This window comes from Armigeres subalbatus, chromosome 2 (assembly GCF_024139115.2).
Source record: "Armigeres subalbatus isolate Guangzhou_Male chromosome 2, GZ_Asu_2, whole genome shotgun sequence".
NCBI classification, from domain to species: Eukaryota; Metazoa; Arthropoda; class Insecta; order Diptera; family Culicidae; genus Armigeres; species Armigeres subalbatus.
This window is the reverse complement of record NC_085140.1, coordinates 431,243,917-431,266,776: the sequence shown is the minus strand read 5'-3', so window position 1 is coordinate 431,266,776 and position 22,860 is coordinate 431,243,917. Positions and strand designations below refer to the sequence as shown.

The following is a 22,860-nucleotide window of genomic DNA, read 5'->3' as shown; positions in this document are numbered from 1 at the left end:
TTGAGTTGTCCATTTCCTCGGAGGATAAAAGCATCTCCATCTAATGCTGCATGCTACTGTAAGGTATAGCTATAAACTGGATTTCAAAGTCTTTGGTCATTGGTCGAATCGCGGAAGCATGGTGTTTTGGACATCCACATCTTGCTATCATCATTTCATTTTGCTGTACCACTGCATTCAAGAGATCAAAGAACAACTTTCCTCGTCAAATCGCAGATTCATAACCAGATTTGACAAGACCACCAAGTCTATATCGCGAACGATATCGTGTATTTGTCAGCACTAAATAGTACCACAAAGTTTTAAGCGATCTCGGAATGCCATTCCCGAGGGACCAATCCTGTCACAACAGATGATAAATTACTCTATCCAACTACCCACCACAAGCACATAGCATAATAATCCAGTGGGAAAACTTTTGCATTCTGTCGCGCTTCATCATTTTAATCAGCCGCCTATAGGGGTAATGATATTTCCCATTTCTCATCTCTATCATTGTTTAAAAGCTGGGCGTATTGATTTCCAGTGGTTTGAATTATAATGAAAATATTTTATTGAGATTGTTTGCAATTTAATATCCGTTATAGGCATCTATCGGAAATATATTATTTGCTCATAAATTAAACCGTGGACTGGTTATTATCAGGAAGCGCATACCTCCAATTGTCGTTGATATTGATCTATATCGAATCACCGGAAGTACAGTAAAATGATTGTGTGCATCATTTGTGAATGACAGAGGCAAGCAAACGTTCCGATTCGATGTTGGATCAATGTGGTTTGGTTATGTGGGTCACATTCATTGCATTCAGCATCAACAAAACCACCAATAGAGTTTGATTCTACAGCAAGAAGGTAGATCGATCAACGGCGGCACCAGACGGTGGTGAACCGCAACATATTCGCTTTATTACGCCCTCAAACAAGTAGGGGAAATCGCAAAATACTGAAACGGATGAAATTCCTTTTCTGCACAGCGAGAACTAATAATAATAACCTAGTAGGGCACGGGCATTCAACAACAAGCAAAGATTTTAGCAATTCAATATTAGGCGACTTACCCTAGTTATGCAATCAAAAGTCAATGCAGCGTGCAGGCAGAGTGCTTTGTTCGAAGAAGTTTTTTTTTCTCTGGTGGCTATTAAGGGCAATTTTCCAACAAAATACAATAGCATGAATTCGGATTGAGCGCTGTTCTAAAATCGATTGGATCTGTTCTGGAAAATATTAGGTAGCAAGAGCTTTGACAGTTCACGGTATATTTATTTGAGCGGACATGTTTTATTTCGCTTGTGAAAATAATGATAAACTTCTCGAATCAAAACAGTGGTCGTCATTGCTCTTACGTTTATAAGGAATAAAGTGGACCTCATTTCGCGTTTCTTAGCCTTTTGCCAAGCAACTTAAATCAATACTTCGCTCCCTTGGTGCTGGGCGGGGTACGACCAATCTTAGGGAAGATCGAGTAACCAACCCCAGTGGGAGCTATGGTCGTATGCCGACAGGGAAGGTAGGGGTGGGCTGTTTGTTCCTGAGCTGTAAATCTGGGCGAGTATCTTCCTGTTAGAAGCGACTCACAACAAGGTCTGTTCTCCATGTTAGGGGCGGCTGATCATCATCCAAGTGCCATCGAGAAACCTTGCACGAAACTGTGCACACTGTGCTGCATCGTGTAAGATTACAGAAGGCACCCTCTTCTATACGATGTAGGTTCACTACCACAGCTTCCAGTTACCAAGAAAGGCAAAAGTAGATAGGGACAACTCTGTTGTTGTTTGTGATTGGCATTTTCCTGAGACAATTCGCAGCTACTTTGCGATTTTGGGGGTAGAAGAGTTTGCAACAAACATTACGTTATTGATTTCGTAGAATTCATGAATGTTTTCAAAACTAAGAGAAAGTCGACTTGTTAGATAAATACCAAATTCTACGATAAACAACGATAAAAGAGAGGCAAAAACCTCTTCGAATCATAACAAGCCATGAAAACAAAACTATCGCACTTGTGTACAAGTTGGAAAAAACTGATTCGGGCTTTAACCCCGAATCAGTTCATTATTGTAACAGCTACCGAAAAACGTCTCTCACCTATCAAGAGTGTATCAGACTAGGGTGTCCCAAAAAAAAATCGATGTTCGAAAAGTCATAGTGCTCAACCCTGAAATGAAAGATATACCTGTCTGGATAATTTTTGTAGAACAAACCGAATTTCTAAAAAATCGTTTAGAGGTCGCGCCAGAACGATTTTTGAAAAAATGAGCTTTTTTTAGGTAAAAAGTCAAATATTGGGTCCATTCACAATTTTTTTTTTGATGGTCACCCATTTGTTTTATATTTTTTATTTTTCTGTGGATCTTTGCCCATATTCTCCATGAATAAGTTTTTGGTGTTATGCGTTTTTACAGTCTGCAGAACTTTTTAAATATTGAAAAAAAAACACATTTTCTGACTAAATTTCGAAGTTATTTCATCCTCAAAGAAAACATATTTTTTTCTCGTTCAGAAAAACTTACATATCACAAAGATCTATTTATAGGGAGTATTTTCATAAAAAAAAATCCAAGAAATGTTGTTCTGGGGCTGAGATATTGCAGTTTTAGTAAATAGTCAAAAAGTGTACAAATTCGGTACTTTTTCTTTACATGTTATAATTTCATCAAAATTGCACCAATATTTTTTTTTTCTTTTTTTTTCAATTTACATTAAAATATTCGGTTCACCTCAACCAATATTTTAATGTAAATTAAAAACAATTAAAAAGCAAATAAATGAGAATATTTTCTAGGTAACATAGCTTTTCTTTCCGATGGACTTGGTTACCTGAATTACAGGATTTGGTCAGAGTATATGGATGGAGCCAGTTATAAAATGATATCACACCCAACAGTTAATATGTAGCAATATACAAGTAATCATGTTTACTATGATCTCTTTATTAGTTTTGATTCAATCATATGATGCTTTTCATGGTATACAAAAAACAAGGCAGGCTCAGCACGTATGTAAACATTCAGTTTGAACGTAAACATGTGTCGTCACTACTATCTTTGCACAAGCTGAACTGAGACGATGCTCTACGGTCTCAGCATGATTACTTTTGTACTCTAACATGTGGCGATAAAATATGCGTCACCCTAACAGACATGATAAGTAAGAGATTTTCTCATTCTAATTTGGATTCAAAACGTGGCCCGAATCGCAAGGTGGCTTTGAAACACATTTTTGATCTATTTAGACTTTACCATAGATGTCACACAATACTTTTATTCCTAAGAAGTTGATTTTTATCGAGGACTTGTGGCCGTAAAGCATAACAGGGCTAATACGCATTTTGTCATCAGTGACCCCAAGTATTTGAATTCAGTGCATTCTGCAAACGGATGTTGAATGATTACGATTAAAACACGATTTGAGTATTGGTAGCAAAATACTCTTGTATAAATCAATCATATTATCTCCTCATCTGGCTTTTTATCCTTCCATTCTATTCTTGGCTAACGAAATACAAATATCGAGATTCCAGCGCTTACAAAATAAAATAATGCGTTTGATTTAAAATGTGATTCACTTCTGAAAATGAATGACAATGAAAATTCACTTCTTCAGTTTTCCTGTTGAATGACTTACAATGGCTATCAGTGAAGCAAAGAATAGTATACTTAACTATGGTGCTCATTTTTATAGTAATGCCTCGATATTTGTGCGATCGATCGAATTCTGTATGACGTTTAAGAAAATTCTTCGTTTTTCAAAGGTACGGGAGGAGGTTCGATTGTGTGCACCGTTCGGTTATGGGCACCCCTACGTATCTTTTGACAGATAACAGATGCTGTGATTCTGACAACCGATATTAGTTTGCTATTGTGATATGATGTTTTGTGCTCAAAGTCAAACAGGATGGGGATCTTTACTTTGAACTAGGGACAATTTTTTTATATGAAAAAAACAACACGAATGTTTTTTTTTATGCTTATTTAAAACTGAATTTAATTCAAAAAGTGAGTTCCAATGCATATTTATATAGTAAATTTAATCTATTTTGAGGCTCAATGACAACTGCCATTAAAATTTAAGCGCGAAATTTGTTTTCTTCATATTCCAAAATAGCTGTGAAATTCGGTTGTGGGCACCTTTATTGGTTCGGTTATGGGCATCCTTATTTTATTGACAAATCATTCAATATCGTTTTAGTTGTCCCCTAACTTATTTTAAATGACGTTTTAATGCAGTTTTTATAATTATTTAGACATAATCGATTGAAATAATGAGTTTTGGCTATGTCTAGTTATGGTTGGATACATTTTTGAAACAAATCGTTGTTTGATTTGCTTACAACAAGTTGCATTCAACGGGGAACCCTGTCTCATTATTTCCTATTGAGAATTGGTCAGATCGGACCATGGGATCAAAATTTTTGGTCAAAATATTAATTTTTGTAATGAACGCGAAAGGCACTATTACCGTTAGGGTGATTAATCAGGATTTTTTTGACAGTGAAGTATATCAATAAAACGTAAATCAACGAAAATTGAAACCCATTTACCCAAAGTACTATTTTAGACTTTTCTTATGTGATTTTTCTTCAATAACCTCCCTAATGCACCGATGGAGGAATCATCACTGCTAGGTGGATTGATCTGATTTTTTAGTGCCTCCTGGCTATTAGAATGAATAAATTATTCCTTTTCTTTAAATCTGGGTGGTTTCTATTCATGCTTCTTTCTTTTTAGCTACGTCAAGGGTGCCCACAACCGAACCACAAAATTAAAATGTCCAAAAATGTCAAATTTTCAAAATTGTCAATATTTTTTTTCTAACCGATGAAATCAAACTATTTTTTCCGCTTATTAGTCTAGCTTTTCATTGGTATACAAATGTCGTCCTAAGATCAACTAGGGCCAAAGTTATGGATCAAAGACAAAAGGGTGCCCACAACCGAACCTCTTCCCCTATTAATGTTTTCAATTCACACATCAAACGTACAGTCACACTAATGCACTTTAAGAGACAATACACCCGGCAATTTTTTACCCGTTAACACATGTATCTTGACGGATGATTTATTATGGACCATTTATTTATTTTTTATTTTTATCATTATTGAGGCATGAATAAGCTATGACGTTTGTCTCGATGATGATGATGGATTTTATTTTATTGACGTATTTTTTAAGTTTCTTTGCTAAGATATGGAAGAAAACGAGCAAACCAACTTTTCACGGCAATCGAAAGGTGCGAAAAATAGTTTTCACTGTACAGACCGTTTTTCTTTCCCGAAATGTGATTTCTGGCCGAAAATGTTCGTGACGAATGGGCATTCTGTGCCCGCAGTGTTGTGCTGAATCATGATCAGACGATAATGATTCCAATTTTCATGTGAAAACTTTTCACGTGAAAACAGTAGGCGAGTTGTCGCCGGCGACAACTTTTCAAATTATGTACTCACACGATAATAAACACAGAATTTTCATTCAAACATTAATCTTTACTATGATCAACTAATTGTCAATAGTCCCGTTATATCTTCTATTTGGCGTTATGGTTTCATGGTAGTAAGTAAAAAGTGTTCAAAATGTAACGGTAAGTGCTTCAAATCAAGATCGCATTTTCAAACGATCCTTAATAGCTGGCGAGTATTTATCACTTGATAATTTAGAAATAAAATCGCGGGTGAGTTTGATCATCCTCGATTATTTGAAAATTTGTTTTTTCCCAACCCTGCCCCTGGGATTGCGTAATCAATCGTGCATCATTTAGGACGCGGAATATATTCGAGATCCTAATGTTTTGTTCTGTTTTGTGCAGTCGGTGAGTAAGTTATCCAGTGCGCGATCAATCGTGTTTCGATTCCGATTCGAGATCCAAGTGATTTTGTTATGTTTTGTGCAGTCGGTGATTAAAATAATCAGTGCGCGATCAATCGTGTTTCATTTAGGACGGGGAAACTTTTGAAATCCTAATGAATTAGTTTCCGATCGATCGTGTTTCGTATAATAGGAAACGCATTTTGTTTGATGCTGCATGAGAGTCTCGTGCTGCCCGTGCCTATTGCATTTGCATGAACACTCTTTTTTCGACTCGTACGTAGTGCAAACCGAACCGAATTGCGTTTTATTACCTGTGGCGCACAGCCTTGGCTAGCCACAGGTAGATTTATTAGTTCTAATCTCTAAAATAAGCAAGAAGTAATGAAATAAATATTTGCCAAAAAAAAACAATCATTCGTTGAAAAATTATTGTACGAAAACAATAATTGTAGGGGGAGAAAATAGTAAAAGCAAGTACTGGCTGTCATTTGCTTGGCAGTGGCTGGTCTGCGGGTGCAATGGTTTTGTTTTTCTTTGGCTGCATGGCATAATGAATGGTAAAAATAAATGTCAACCATTCCCGTAGCTATACAATACGCTTTCTCAAGACAATCGTGGAAATTGAGAGGTGATTTCGGTCTCTAGTAGCAATGGAAGTCGGACTAACAATCCTTTCCTTCCTATATGACCGTAAAGACGTGGCCGGCGCCGTTATTGCCTAAAACATAAGCATCCAAAACGTGTACATTGACAATGGATAAATAACTCCAAGTATCATTCATTTGATTCACTGTACAATTTTGCCAGATCTTATCAATCACGGAGTAGCAACTACGAATTGTACTGGCATAATGCTCATGCTTATGAAAGTACCAGTAGAACAACCAGTGGAGAATGTTGAAAGCTTCCAATATCTTGGTCAAACGGCAGTACCAAGATCGACATAGGCGCACGGATCAAGAAAGCAAGGGCTGTCTTTGCGAGTTTATGAAATATCTGAAAAACAGGCAGATAAGTGAACGCACCAGGATCCATAACTAACTTATGAAAGTAGATAAAAAACGGATGCACCCAAAAGATGCATCATGATGCCGTTACAAAAAAAATCTTGGAAATATAGTTTTATGTTTTATTTTGTAATGTTTGTGTATCGTACCGCTCATAAAAAATCTACTCCTCCGCTTATTTTTAGTCGCAATGAAAAATAAGCGCCATATAATCGCCTAAGAAAAACATACCTCGAGAAAAAAAATCTACTTTGATATTTTTTAAAATTTGGCCGCTACGTAGTGGATTCTGGCAATGAATGCTTCGATAACACGTGCTATTTGTATTGCGGGTAAATTTTGCCCATCTATGAGAGCCTTGAAAAATGATCATAAAAGTTATCATTTTGCTGCAAGGCAAGTATTGGAAACCAAGAGAGTTATCGAAGCTCATAATCGCGTAAAGAAGATGATTGAAGATGCCGGCCTAAATGTTTTTTTTTTTCAAACTGCGTTTTCTCAAAATGGCGCAAATACACCTAATAATCCCCAACTGAACATCCCCGCGAGGTAACGCGGAAAAAAGCGACTGACTTTTGATATTGATAGACTGCTATCCAGGATGGACTCTCCATGTTTCTGTCCTGTTGTTCTGCAATTGCTATTTTTATGGAGTTTATAAGTTCTATTCTACTCTCCAATGTGTAAACATTCATAGTCTGGTCTATAATTCAATTATTCTGATTCAGAGTATTCAGTATTACTTGGATGGTTAAATTATTAGATAATGATAGTTGCTAAACTAGTTGATGATAGTTGCTATAATACTCAAGTTCGTAGGTGGTCAAGTTTTCAGTCTTGTAGAAAGAAATAGTGGTAAGTACTAGTTATTCTCTATCATGTGAATGCGGTTTTTCCGTCCCTTGATGGTCATGTATTCGCGATTGCTAGTTACTAAACATGCAACTATAAATAGATAACCACTATTTTTTTTTTCTTCTTGGATAAGCGTCTTATTAGTATTAAAGTTATGTTAGTTAGACCCCTACTGAACCCCGCCGGCACTCCCAAACTTACAAATAGGAAGCTGTTGTTAAATTATGCGACCCTGCACTATGGTCCAGGATACAGATTTACGCGGAAAGATGCATTTTACGCCAAAACTATATTTTCTAGAAAAAACTGTTGTTCTACAAAATTGTTCGAAATAGTAAAGCCATCATTATGGTGCTACCAAAAAATTATAAAATATTTTTTTTACTTCTTTGAATATTGATATGTTATGTTCTACAAAGTTGAAGCGCAGCTTATTCCAATCAATTTTTCTAAAAAAAACTTTTTCTGTAGGTCTTAAGTTTTAGGTTAGGTTAGGTCTTGATTTAGAGCAATTTTACCTAATCGGATTGGGATGTACCTCAAAAAACAGTATTTTTGATCTACTTTTTTTGTTTTAGATTTCTCGAAATAGTCGTCTTCAGCTCAAAAAATGCAACTTTTGATGGGTAAATATGCTCAATTTTTTTTCGATCAAAAGTTATAATTGTTTTTCTGTCAAAATTATATTTTTTCCATAAGTTGATATTTAGGGCAGACCAAAAAAATATATTTACACGGCATTTGAAAGAGAAATTCATATTCTTTATTATGTCAAAAAATTAAGGATATGTTATTTTTTTAATCTCAAGTGTTATCAATTTTGCTAAAACCATGTTTTTTTTTAAATAAATTGGTATAACTCGACAACGGAAGAAGATACAGTCGATATTCTTATAGCAAAACACGCGTTTTGAAAAGCCCCAAAAGTCTTCAGAAGGTGATATTCGTGAAAAATTAAAAATTAAATAAGCAGATCATAAATATTGTTTTTTGAGGGACACCCTAATCCTGGTAAGTAAAATTACTCTAAACAAGTGATCTTAAGAGCTACATAAAAAGTTTATATAAGAAAGTTGACTGGAAAAGGCTGCGCTACAACTTTGTAGAACATTTAATGTTAATATATAAAAAAAATCGCATTTTTATAAAATGGCCCACCCTATTTTTCGGTAACTCTATAATATGGGCCCAAGTATCCAGAACAACTTTGTAGAAAATTTTTTTTTCCTAAGAGTATACTTTAGGCCTTTTCTCGTTAATCTTGCATTACGATGATAATGATAAAACTTATAAAACGTGTTAAAGCTATCCCATTGTTTCCTATTGAAAATTGGCCAGATCGGACTACGGGATCGGAAGTTATGGCCAAAATACTATTTTTTATTCGCACGAGAAAGGCACCATCACTGCTAGGTGGATTAATCTGGGTTTTTAATCGTCATCGAAAATTATTTTAATTTAATGCATACGTAGAGTTTTGTTATAACTTGAGTCAATGAATATTGACGATAATAAGTTAAAACGTAGGCCAAGTTCCAATCCAATAATTATCCTATTGGATAATTATAAATAAAGTAAATAAAGGAACAAATACGGCATTTTTAATAGATCTCAAAAACGTAACTATAATCGACATGAATCTACAATGCTTCATAACAATCAATTATAGCGGCAATCCGATCGGGAATTTCACATCTAATAGCACTCGATTGCGATATTGATTGAGTTTTGATGGAAAGGTTTCTACACAACCCGAATTGATGCGCTAATGCAAGCCACTTCAGCAAACGACATTTTCTGTGTTGTTACTAAACGAATTCCATGAAAGCTCGACCAATCTCTTAGCACCTTCCTCCTACACCAGTTTCGCTCTGATGTTTCGCAGCCGTGTTGTTGAGACACTACGATAAGGGGTGGATTCAAATATGATGTCCCACTAGTTTCTGAAAAAAAAAAAATCAATTACTCTTCACCCCTTGTAACGCTTCATTTGTATACTGTGAACACTTACTGTTGCAAATTCGTACACCCTCTCTCAATCTTCAGCTGTCAGTTTTGAATGGCCCCCAAGAGTGTGAGGAAAAAAAACGACACTTATATAAAAGTTGAAAACGGGTCAATTTAATGGATGATCAAAATTTCATACATATGTACATAATACAAGTTCTGTATCCGAGAAAATCGAAAGAACGGAACACGATGAATGTTTCCACTTGTGTTGCGTCTACGCTTCCGATTAGATTGCCAATTTCAAAAAAATAGAGGCTATCACCGGTGGATGTGTTCCTAATTAATGTCGGTTTGCCCCGTTGGGATTTTTTCATTCGGCGAAGGTGGTTCACCTCTCCCTATTCTCGCTGCTGTTAATAAGATAGGGTAAGGTGCTATACATTGGTGCATTAATGCAATAATTAGGGTAGGCCAATAAACTTGTTCTGTCGTCTTTTTGTGCTTCTAGGTAAATTGTGGAGATATTGATGTTGGGACAGACAATTTTACATTTCAAGGCCAAATTTTCAAAACGAATTTCTTATTTGGTAAACTTTTAAACATGACATTTACGCGAAAAAGTATTAAATTAATGGGTAAATATATGATTTTATTTTGGAAGGAACATATCAGTACCATTTATAAACATGTTTGCGTTTTCAAATTAATTCAAAACAACCTCTTCCTTTCTCGATTCTTTCACAAAAGACGACCCAATCTTGAATTCATATTCGTTCCGCTGCGTTGTGAAATTATTAATTCGGCTCTTCTGTTACAACGAAAATGAATGTTTCATGAGTTGCGATTATCTTACCCAACGTGCCTTCACAACCAGAATCAGATTTACATTCGTCGTATGTGCCATACCGTCACATTTCTAAACTCAAACAAAAATACCTCTTCAGTTGGGACCGAACCATAAATTCGCAAGCGGCAAGCAATTAAACTGCAAAACAGCACACCCCGAATGGTCGAGGAAGCTTGAAAAAAAACAGCGTTGTTTTAACCTTTAGCCTCGTAGACGCAATTTCGTGACTTTCTGCTTCGCAATGAAATGCGTAAGTAAACCGACAAATTGTCATTTCCAGGGATATTGTTAAGTGCCTAATCAGAACAAAAAAACTGATTTATTCGCCTAGTGGTGATATAACCTTTCTCCCAGTTAGACCTTTGCGGTTCGATACATTATTATTTTTTTTTGGATCATGCACCGATATTTAACAGTGGTCTCGGCAAAACATATTTGCCGTTTTTACTATCAAAGTGACCGAAAGGCTATCATTTCACTCCAAAATCGAACTTTTTATAGAAGTTTCGGAGACCCATGACGCTATATACTAATCCACTCAGCTCGTCGAACTGAACAAATGTCTGTCAGTCCGTGGGTATGTGTGTGTGCACACGAAAACCGAAAATCCCTGCCGCTTTTTTGTACAGTAATTCTTAACCGATTTTCTCGCAACAAGCTGCATTCGACGGGGAGCAAACCCTAGTTGAATATAATCACGACCGGTCATAGCGTTCAAAAGTTATGAAGAAAATCGTGTGTTACACCATATAAACTTGGTTGGTTGATTCGCTATATGTACAGCATTCGCAAGAGCCGTAATCTCCCGTCATACGCATATTTGTCCCATGTTTGCTGGGATTTCCTATATACATGGGACAATTATGCGTATAGCAGCAGTAATGTAGGCAATTATTTATGATGTGTATCACACTAAGGCGAAACCAAACGATCGAGAAAGGCATCGTCATCACTAGGTGGATTAATCTGGTTTTGTTTACTGAAATCTAGCTCAATTGAACATGGTTTAGGGGTGGAAGTCTCAAAACATTTCCAACACATATTGTTGATGTTTCATACATTTTTTAGTAATTCGGGAAAAAATCTCGATTGTTATAAATTTTCATGGGTGAGCTCTAATTTGGCAGAGGGTCATATTCTGAAACTCGATGGAAAAACTTTCTTTCACATTACATTGGCGCCCTACTGTATACGCACATGTATAATCCCGTGTCAGCTCTTTAAACTGAATGACCTCTAGATGTTTCTACAAAAAATCCTTTTTAGGAGTGAAAATATTGCGTTTCAGTATTCGTTGAGGTACGCGAAAAGCATAAAGGGTGTATAAATCAAGCGCTTGTTGTTGTTGTTCACATTAATGTGGAAACAAAAATAGCAACTATTACAACTTGAAGTAAAGTTGGCTGAAGATTGACATTGCTACGTGGAGCTAACCTACAGAAGTGTCGGAACGGGTAGACGTTGCACTTCTCTGCTGTCGCTTCGCTGTTGTTGGTGCGGTGGCGGTAGAAGAGACGTGAGCTATTTTTAAAATTTAGATGAAAAATAATGAGTTCAGCGTCGTCTGTTGTTGATAAATAGCGACATGAAATGACGTGCTCCGTTCACGGGGAGTTTTTTACGTTAAGTTTTGTGATTTTGGTAGCCTTAACTGGGACAAGATACACCAGCTGGTGACGACGACCGCTGAGGTTGATAAGATAAGGCTTGATTATGAGATAAAATTTCAACGGTATTAATGATAATTACGCGTTTAAAGGTCACGATGGTGTTATGACAAAATAATGTAGTCTATTATTTTACAATACGATTTTTGACCTCTACTGAAGCCCGGAAACACATTTAAATGCACTAAAGTTTCAATAAGTTCAACCTTTGGGACAAAGAACATCAGTACTTCTACGACGATCTGCATTTGAATGGGAGAAAGTCTCGCATTAACTGTGCACCCTTCCTCTGGAAAAAAAATTTGGCGAAAAAAATCCGAGGGGGGGAGACAAATAGATTTTAAATATTTGTATCGGCCTAATATATTCTTCATTAGAGTGATTTTTCTTAATTGAGAGTTCATCACTATGGGAAATTAATTGGAGTTATTCGAAATCATTTCTTAAAGTAAAAATCCGAACAAGAAGGAAAAAATGTTTCGTCTCCTAACAACCATAGGCTGCCCGTTAGTGCTGGTTGAAACATTGATTTCTTGCACACAATTTGAACAATTCATATTTGAAGCGTTATAACATTTTTTGCAATTCCTGATCATAATACCTGGTTTACAGTTCGTCTTCGAGTGATAAAACGGCCTACTTTTCCATACCAACCAAATGGGTGCTTTAATGACCATTATGCAACTCAAATGGGTTGCATAATATCCATTATAGCACTGATTTGGGTGCTATAATGAAAAACCAATATCAGAACAGCAGTTACATGACTATATTTTGCTGAATTAGCTTGGGTAGGTGTTCAAATAGTGTATTCTCTGTGTCGCGTCATAAATTAAATAGTTTGATGGACAAGACATCATCATTTTCCAAATACAATTTCATCTATCGCCTAATGGTTTGAAGAGCTATGCAATGTGGTACTATAACATGGAATCGAATAGCTCTCTGCAGCAACATGATTTATTCGCAAGAATGATCATGTGAAGTAAATTAGACTGTAAAATTTGGTACATATTTAACATACTGAAGCCGTTTTCGTCATTGCAAAAAATAGCGTGTGCAACTCGTTGCAAAACTCGATTTTTTCAGCACTCGTAGTATTTATCCAACTCGGCAAGCCTCGTTGGATAAACGTACAACTCGTGCTGAAAAAATCATCTTTTTGCAACTAGTTGCACAAACTACTATTTTGTAGGCGTGCAAAATTGTTCAGCATTTTCAGACTTCATACAAACGTATTAAGTGACGTGATTGGTGATAAATTAAAGCCGATAGGAACAAAAATGCAAAAAAGTACGTTTTCCCATAAATACTAATCTTCATATAAATTCCAAACGCTCTGCGGAAAGCGTGGACGCAACCAAACGAGCCCATATATTGGACAATTGATCTTCTTCTTTTTTATTGGCATTGCATCCCCCACTGGGACATTGCCGCCTTGCAGCATGGTCTTGCTTTGTAGCCGAGTATCTAAGGAGGGCCCCACAGCTAAGGAGGGCCCCACAATTGCACAATTGATAGGGGTCCTTAAATGAGTCAGAAAAAATCTCACTTGATCTCACATGATTGGATGAAGTTTGCGTTTTCCCATACAACTGCGCCTCACTTTAATGGTGCGTTCGAAGAAAAAATAATTAGCATTGATTATATTGACATTTGGCGCTAAGAGTGTCCCTCAGTTGAACACTGGGTCAGATTTATGTGGGTAATTGTTGAAATCTTCATATAAGTGTTCAGTTTTACAGTAATTTATTAGTTTAGGAAATCTCAATAAATTCTCACTAACTGATATTCGATCGGAAAGTGACAGTGTTCAGCCGAATATGAATATGTTACGAAGTGAGGTTGACAAAGAAGGCCGATGGGCTTCACCAAAAACATTCGATTATTTAAAGCTATGGTTGGAAGCACCAATCGCAAGTAACCGCTCAAGGACCAACAGTGGATTTGCAACGACAGCAATTGAGAGACGAAATAGTGAAAAACTTCGAGGAGCTGCAGTTTATCGTGTATTTGGCGTAGTGGCTGTAGTAAGGATGTTGGGGATACGAAATGGTTCACAAGGTGAACTAGATGGACGCGTCCAACTCAACATACAAAAACCCGCGTGGATGCGACGTCTGGCGACCAACATAGCTACACTGCGGTCAAAGATTAACAGAGTATTACCAGGGGAAGCGATTAACGAGGCTAGTTCTGACTGTTACTAAAATTGAGAAACCCTCAGAATTCCGGGATCTAATCGAGGCAAACATAAATGTGATCCTCAATGCTCATGTACAGCGGTTGAGTACTCTTACCAAACGATTACGACGTGATGGAGAATATTCGAAGAGGAAGGAGCAAAACCGAATGTTCAACATTAACGAATCTTCAACCACGTCCGAAAAGATAAAGCCTATTACGGCGAAGGTCTTCCAGAGATTGGAGATGCCACGCAATTTTATTCTAATCTATGGGAGAACCCTGTCATACACAACGGCGGTAGAATTGGAGACATGACCGTGAGGCAATTCAGGAATTGTGTTGCCCCAGGAATCGATTTTGTGCATAATTTCGGTCCACGGTCCACGGGCGGATAGCGGAATGCTCCAACACGGTACTTGATAACTCTGGGCAGATACCGGAATTCATCATTAAGGGTGTCATTTATCTTTTGCAGAAGGATCGGAACGCTTTAAACCCTGCCAAGTACAGAGCAACAACGTGCCTTTCGGCTCTGTACAATATGCTGTCATTGGTAGTAGTGAAGAAGATGCAAAACCAACGTCAACAACCTGAGGAGCGAGGAAGAGATAAGTTGTCGACGCAACAAATGAGGCAATACAATTTTGGTTATCATTTGAAGAGTGATGAAAGGAGTATAAAAAACTGCACAAATTTCTGCAGCTTGTAACGGTAGTTATTTAGCAACGACTTCCGAATGTTGGGATTGATAACTGTCGACCCATACATCTACACTGGGGTCAATTGGTCGATGCCGACAGTTTCCGCGCCAATGAACAGGAGGAAATTCTAAGCCCGGTAAAATGAAGGGAATTCACCAAGATTAAAAAGAACTATAGAAAAAGCTCTCGCATCGTACCAAGCACCAAGCTTCTTGTCGGCCGGTAATAAGATGAAGAAAATAAACACGTTTGTCATGGCCTTGTTGACATACAGTTTCGAAGTGATGAAGTAGACTAAGACTGACTTACGAGTAGTTAGATGTTAGAACGCGCAGTACGAGTGCCGTGCACCGAGCATCGCATGCTTCCATTGAGAGAGTCACTCTGCCACGTGCAGTAGGAGGAAGAGGTTTCACCGATATACAAACACTATGTGTTTACCAGATCTAGTAATTGCTAAATTATTTCGTGGAGAGCCAAACCCGCTATGACATCTATCGCGCTGCATGTGAAGCTGACCACGGGCTATGTGTCCTGCATCTGGCGTACGAAGACGATCAGTTGATATGCGACATCTGACAAACTAATATGTACCCTCCCCCCACTATTATGGATCAATTAGTGTGGAAGCCAATCTTCAAAATTCACTAAAAAAAATGTAGGAGGTTGGAACTTTGAGTGTAAAAACGGATCTGACATCGCTTATCTATCAAGTTTTGATTGGCACAGTGTTTCATGCATAAAATTTCATTAAAATATAGCCAAAAGCTAAATATTTGAACATTGGCCAAAAACCATATTATGGATCACTTTTGGAAGCGGTCACAATTATGGATCAATTTGGTACATATTATGGATCAGTATACTGATATTCTCATTTTCATCTCCATATGGCCGATGTTTGCGTGACGTAATTATTTATGGACAATCCCTAAATTAGAGTGAGAAATGTCTTCGTTCATAAAAACAGCTTGTTTTATAAGTAAAATATACACAAAGTGAAAGATGGATGCTGGTGGATCATTCATAAATTAATTCACGTGGAAGGATGGTGTAGTTCCACAGTAGCTTGAATAGGTTAGATGGCTTGAATTATTTCACCTACCGTCAAAAAATCATCCTCACTGTGCGGTTGAATTTGGATTGAAGCTCCGAATCAATCATAGTTTTTTTTTTACGGGCCCCTTCAACTCATAGAACCGTTTGATCATGGATAACATGCTATTCCAGCGTGTCTTGATATCAGCCACCGATACAAGTTATTTTCCGAATTCAGAAAGGACATATTTTTGTAGCAAATCATTTTTTCACAGGTGGTCGCTGGAAGAAAATGCTACGGCAGTACCATTTTCACAATTTCATATATGTATTTCAGGAAAATTGACAGCAAAATTTGAAATACCGAAAATCTGGTATTTTCGGTACTCAAAATTTGATTTTAACTGAATCTTATTGAAATTCAATTTCGACGAATTTTCACAAATTCGTTTATATTAGATCTCGGTGGTTTTAGCGGACCTACGGAATCCCAAGAACGAAACGCCAGTGTGAGAGAATCACCAAATTCCAGAAAAATACTTCGATGGAAACTGATCCATAATTGTGGGAATCTACTCGTTTCCGGTCACAATTATGGATCACTTTAATATCCTTCAATTTTCAACAGAATAAAGCGAAAATGAAGTAAACTCCGTGTGATTTGTGAAAAACATACCTTAACTTTGGTGTACGAACCATTTTTTCACTTTGATATGAAAAATTTAACGATTTAAAAGCTTATGAATGAAGGAACCACTTCTTGTGAAGCCATAAAAAATGTTGATATTTTGACAGATGCTCAACAGCAAGTTTTCAAATGCGCAAAACTACCATTGTTTTTGGGTTGTAAAGCACGATAAACGCAATAAATGTTAGAAAATAAGTGTTTTTATGTAACAAAAATATGTCCATAACACCAGATATCAAGCTAGAACTTCAATGTCAAACACAAAAGTGATCCATAATTGTGGGAGGAGTGTATATTGACAAAGCGACGTCGAATACGTGGCTGGTGCGGGGTGAACAGAAGGATTCATGGAAGCCTGAACCGGGTGTATACTGAGGAAAATGGAAATAGCACCACCATGTTTTTCACTAATATTTTCTGAATTTATTGAGATATGAGGGTAATTTATGTTCGGATTGTAAGTACATTCTGTTTCACAACTTTGCAGTGCTATTGATATTAATTCGAACAATTTGCTTTGTTTTCAGTAATCTAACAGAAATTGGTCGAGTGCAGCATCTTTCATCGAAATAGAAGGTAAAAAGAAATCCTACAATGATGCAAAACTCTTTTCCAGAGAAATCGGTGCTAAAGGCTTCCAATCACATACCGTAGTCGAACGATTTTGAGAAAATACCAAGAAGGTCATTCCAAAGACAAACGAGGGAGGAGAAGCCACCTTACGGCAACATATGTGTAACGAAATTTTATTAAAACAGTAAACTAAAAGAATAAATCATACCGCAGCCGTGCAGAATTGCAATATTGAATGATAATAAGCTAAGACTAATTCTGGCAAGTAACGAGGACTTGAAGTGACGCAAAAGGCTTGGCAAGCTTTATTTTATAATCATCAAAAACACAATAGCCTCATTTTTATGAGATGTATATAACCTGCACAAACGAATTGATTAATGTACTTTTTCGGTCGAAAAGTTCAACCTTGATAGTTGACAATACTAGTTGTGCCATCTACACTAAGAACTGGACGTTAAAATTATCCGAAACCTTGGTGATGAAGTAATGATGATTATAAGGGATTTTTAATTTCGGGTAAATCTGTTATCGGTGTGGGTATCGACGAGGATTAAGTCGGAGGGGATGATCACATACAAATGATAGAGATAAGTTTAATCAAACACGACGAGTCATTCATGGGGCTATAACTAACTTTCCAGCATGATAATGCAACGACTCACAACTCTGAGTTGACTAAAACAAGGTTTTTAGAGAAAAAAATGAGAGTTTTGAGAGATTAGCCTGTGCTCCGGGCCCTAATTCCTTAGAAAGCTTTTGGTTTATATTCGCTTGGGGAAGATCCTTTAATTATGTAACGCAAAAATTGGGCATTTTCAACCCCCCCTTCCTCCTATGTCACACTTTTTGTATGAAGCATCTAAAAATTATGTATGGGTTGTCACACTTCGCCCAATCCCCCCTCCCCCCTCTAAGCGTTACGTAATTTGTGGACGCTCCCTTGTTACTTTTATAAAAAAGGGTATACGATTCAACAACATAAATGTGATAAAATTTCGTTTTAGTGAATGTTGGGAGCATTTCGAGCAGAACACTCTTGGAAAAATGATTTTGTCCATAGAATAATGAATTTTTGAAGTAATTTCAGAGAATAACTCGTACTGTCATCACAAAATACTTTATCGTGTATTTTAAGATGGCTTTTAAGGAAATTTTACCAAACTTTGATGAAAAACTGAAGTGGTGCCATATTTATTTCGCACCTTTTTTCAAGGATTTATGTGCTTAAATGTAAATGGCCCGCATTAATATCAATATAATGCACTGAAAAGTTGCAAAACAGAACGTGCTTACACTTGGAACAGAAATTACTTTCATCTCTTCATAACTATAAAGAAATATTAGTGAAAAACATTGTGGTGCTATTTTTATTTCGATCAGGGTATTACAGATTGATCATCGACGATCGAGCATGTCGCTTGTCAACTTGATTGACCAGTTTTTCGCCTACTAAAAATATGTTCCTGTCCCGGTTCTGGAATATAGTTCCGTAAAGCTGTGTTGGGACCACGAGATCATAACATTCGTGCCTACCATCCTGATATTGTGGTCTAGGACAAAAATATCAATGACGCTCATCGACGTTGATGTTGATGTACCATTAGACCATAATATCCAAACAATATTTTCCAACAAGATAACAAAATACCACGAAATGGCGGAGGAGTTGAAGCATATGTGGAACCTGGATGACGTGTGCCAATTATTCCGGTAGATAACTCGGCAACCAGAATCGTCTCAAAATATTTTCTGAGATCCTTAGAAGAGCTGTAACAATGTATCTCATAACCTTCATAGTATCCAAAAAGCAGTGGTTCTCGGAACTTGTAGCATTGTAAGATGGTTAATACATTAATACACCCGGTGTAAACGCTATTATATGGTTTTGAGTCAAACGGCGAGATCCACAAAGCCCTTTTGCATTCAGATTTCCCGGGGTATGTGAAAATTCCCAACATTGTTGCTGAGGAAGTGCCAAAAATCAATATAATTTTATCATTTGATTCAAATGGTACTAACTTGTCCTATGTCATAAAAACATTCCATGAAAAAACAACTTTTTTTTTTTTCTATAAAAGCATTTGAAACGTTTTCCAGTCATCTCTAGTTGATGTTTTCGATCGAGGATAAGTTTTTTTTTTAATTTGCTTAATCAAACGCGTTTCATAATTAGGTATGCAATAATTCCATGCATGAAAGAGCAAGCCCATTAAACTAAAGCCTTCTATGTATTAGAAATTAGGACGATAAAAAGTGTTTCTACTTCAAGTTTTGTTAATTTGGGCGAATGAGGTAAGTGGATTGTCTGAAGCGAATGTCGTTCATTACCATTTTTGTTCTGCTGAATTTTGTTTCTGAAAATAGCATTCTGGGTTCGGTTCCCTCTTTGCACTTCAGATTATGGCTGTGAAGATTGAGTAGATGGAGCTTAATTTGATACTCCTATTTATAGCTAACCACTTGAAATAACTTGGTTTCAAGCACCAGGCGTTCAAAAAATACCCGGAAATATTTCGGTTTTTCATTCTGCAGCCAAGCGAAAAAAAATCGAAGGAAAAAAATAAATACATTTTGTGAGCTTTTTTGCAAACAAACAAAGCTAAAGAAATTGAAGAACAGATTAATTAGTACTTTACAAAAATATCATTGCTGCATTTAAATCACTCAACACGTAACCAATTTAAGGACTCAATGCATTCAAAGGCGACAATTATATTACAGTCTGTTTTCGATGTGACATTTTTCCAGAAAAGCAATTATTCGGACTTGGGAAAACGTGGCTGCAAGTCATATGCTAGCTTTTCAGCCACATTTGGGTGCCAATCCACTGGTAAATTGGATAGCGTTAATCGCCCTCGGGTAACAGACACAACACAATTACTTTTTCCGGGAAAAAATAACACTGCTGGTCAACACCGGTACAGCTATAGAGCAGTCGAAATTGAGCCAATGTTCATCTGGTTTATGTAAAATCTTTACAAGATTCGATGAGAATGAAATCAGTAAAATTTATAAATTATCTACTCTTGTTAAGGAATGTCGAAGATTTTATGAGCTTCTATTATTTTTGCCATTTCAGAACGGTTAAGCCTTAAGATTTCCGTAAGGGCGACATTAACATTTGTTATATTAGAGATAGTTTTCAGAACTATCAATTTTTCAAAAGCTCTATGAGATTCTAGATTCTACTAAAATTTCGAGTTTTCGATAAGAGTTTGAGACATTCACTTGTTCATTGAGACAATGAAATATTACTGGAAACAATATCTACCTAATATACTTTCAATTTAAAAAAAAAGCAAATTAAAATTTCTTTTTCAACTAAAATAGAACGTAATAATTGAATCATTTATTTGATAAACTGCATATATCCATTTTACACAATTTCGAGAAAACAACAAAAAACTGTTTTTAAACAATTTGGCACCGAATCTCTCGATTTCTTCGATACAGATCAATAGTTTTTGGCAAAACTCAACAACCTGGGGCACTTCCGGTGCAAAAACTGTAAGTAGTACTCCATAATTGCTCTTCAAAGTGCGTGGACATATGTAGTTTCTCAAACAAACGAAAAAAAACATACATTCCTGAACAAATTTTTTTTTTCGTATTTTTTGCCAGAATACGTATTTTTGGACGAATATATAAAAATCTCATTTTGACCAAAAATGTTACATATGCAGTTTCTCAAACAAACGGTTCAATTATGTAAGAAGAAATGTTAGCTTGTTTTTGTCATTGTTTCTTTTTTCCAGGAAGTAACACTGAAGAACAGGGCCCTCCTTAGCCGTGCGGTAAGACGCGCGGCTACAAAGCAAGACCATGCTGAGGGTGGCTGGGTTCGATTCCCGGTGCTGGTCTAGGCAATTTTCGGATTGGAAATTGTCTCGACTTCCCTGGGCATAAAAGTATCATCGTGTTAGCCTCATGATATACGAATGGAAAAATGGTAACCTGGCTTAGAAACCTCGCAGTTAATAACTGTGGAAGTGCTCAATGAACACTAAGCTGCGAGGCGGCTCTGTCCCAGTGTGGGGATGTAATGCCAATAAGAAGAAGAAGAACACAGAAGAACTACTACCGTATACTACCCTGTCTGGTGAAAAAGTTGTATTTTACATAATAGATTATTAAAGAACATTTCTTATTCAATATATGTAATATATTATGTATTAAGAATGCCGTATCCATTTTAGAAAGCTTCCATTGAACTTACATATTACAACAATATGAATTAGTGTTTATTTCGCGAACCTGAAATGGAGAGAAAAACAAAAATATTAGTATTTTGTATTATGATGTTTAAATAGGTTGACGCTTCCAAAAGTTACCGCAATTGATTTTTTAAGTCAATAAAGTAATATTTTGAAGGACGAAGGATGAATTCTCTACTCTGACTATGCAATATTATTTGAACTTCACCTTCTTAGCGGAGCCTCGAATTAAAAGTTAAAATTCAGAGTAATCCTTACTTGGTAAGTGAACTGGAAACTCAAGTAGTAATTAATAATAACACCTTTAACGTAATCCGATCATCAATGATAATAATGACAAAAGATGCTGTATTGAGATCTATTGGCATCGAATGCGAACTTTTGTTGGCACACGACCGCGATATCTACTAGTTTACGATGTCAAAACAACTTGCAATTAAGCTTAACCAGCTTAACGCTTTCAAAATCGAATTGGAAAGAATGCCCTTGAACAAGCAAACAATTTCGAAAACTTCCCAAAAAGCAGGCGAAATTCTAACGTGAACTGTATGTGTTTGGAGAAAAAAAGGAAAAAACTATTTCTCGATTTCTCGTTTCCAGTGCCGTAATAGAGTAAATTGTGTTTGGGAAATGTTCGCAAGTGCAACGAGAGAAGAATAAGTTATGTGTGACCTTGCCCCGTTCCGGTTGCAGTTTTCCCCATTTGCCGAGCCGCGTGGGGAAACATAGGCAGCGGCCACATCCTCTCTACATATGTAGCAGCAATTGTGGCAGCGGGCGGTAAAGCTGAAGGCAATCCACCGAGCTGTGTGGCCTGCGGCGGCTTACGTCGATGCAAGATCCGAAAAGTTGCACATTACATAACTGCCTTTTTAGTTTGTGCTGCAGGTCTGCCGCTGCATCAGGTGCATCTGTGTATATCGCACATCGTTTGCAATGGTGTGCAGGAGTGTGTTTCAGTATGAGTGCGAGCAAACTTTTGATCTCTGAAAGACAGCCACGGCTGACGGTGATGCTGGAAGCTGGAACGTGCTCTTGCAATCTATTTTCTTTTGTCGCGCATGGTTTGGGGAGTTGCTACACTGGAGATTCTGTGATGTGATGTGAGCTAGAGGTGTGATGTGAAATGTTTCAGCAGTAGTGCACTTAAAAACTGCAGTCTTAATGATATAGTTGAAAATTCATTACAATTGCAAATTAGGTTTGGAATGAGTTTGTAGTTTCAATTAATAGTTTGAGGGAGGATGGTCCAGAGTTGATATGTTTTTCAACCGATATGTACCTGGAGTGCAAGTAGGAACTGGTGCTCGTATTTTTCCACTA

The 22,860-nt window shown here is 36.9% G+C and overlaps 1 protein-coding gene across 8 annotated transcripts in view; it reads right to left on the bottom strand.

Annotated features, from left to right (window-relative positions):
* The window catches only part of LOC134213569 (uncharacterized), a 106,016-nt gene that overhangs the window by 59,899 nt on the left and 23,257 nt on the right, over positions 1-22,860 (bottom strand). Inside the window, exon 2 of one of the 8 annotated variants that reach the window (XM_062692733.1) lies at positions 21,540-21,577. The exons of the other annotated variants lie outside the window; for them this stretch is intronic. The gene's annotated coding sequence lies outside the window, so the exon portion shown is untranslated. The remainder of the gene's footprint in view (positions 1-21,539; positions 21,578-22,860) is intronic. 8 annotated transcript variants of the gene reach the window in all.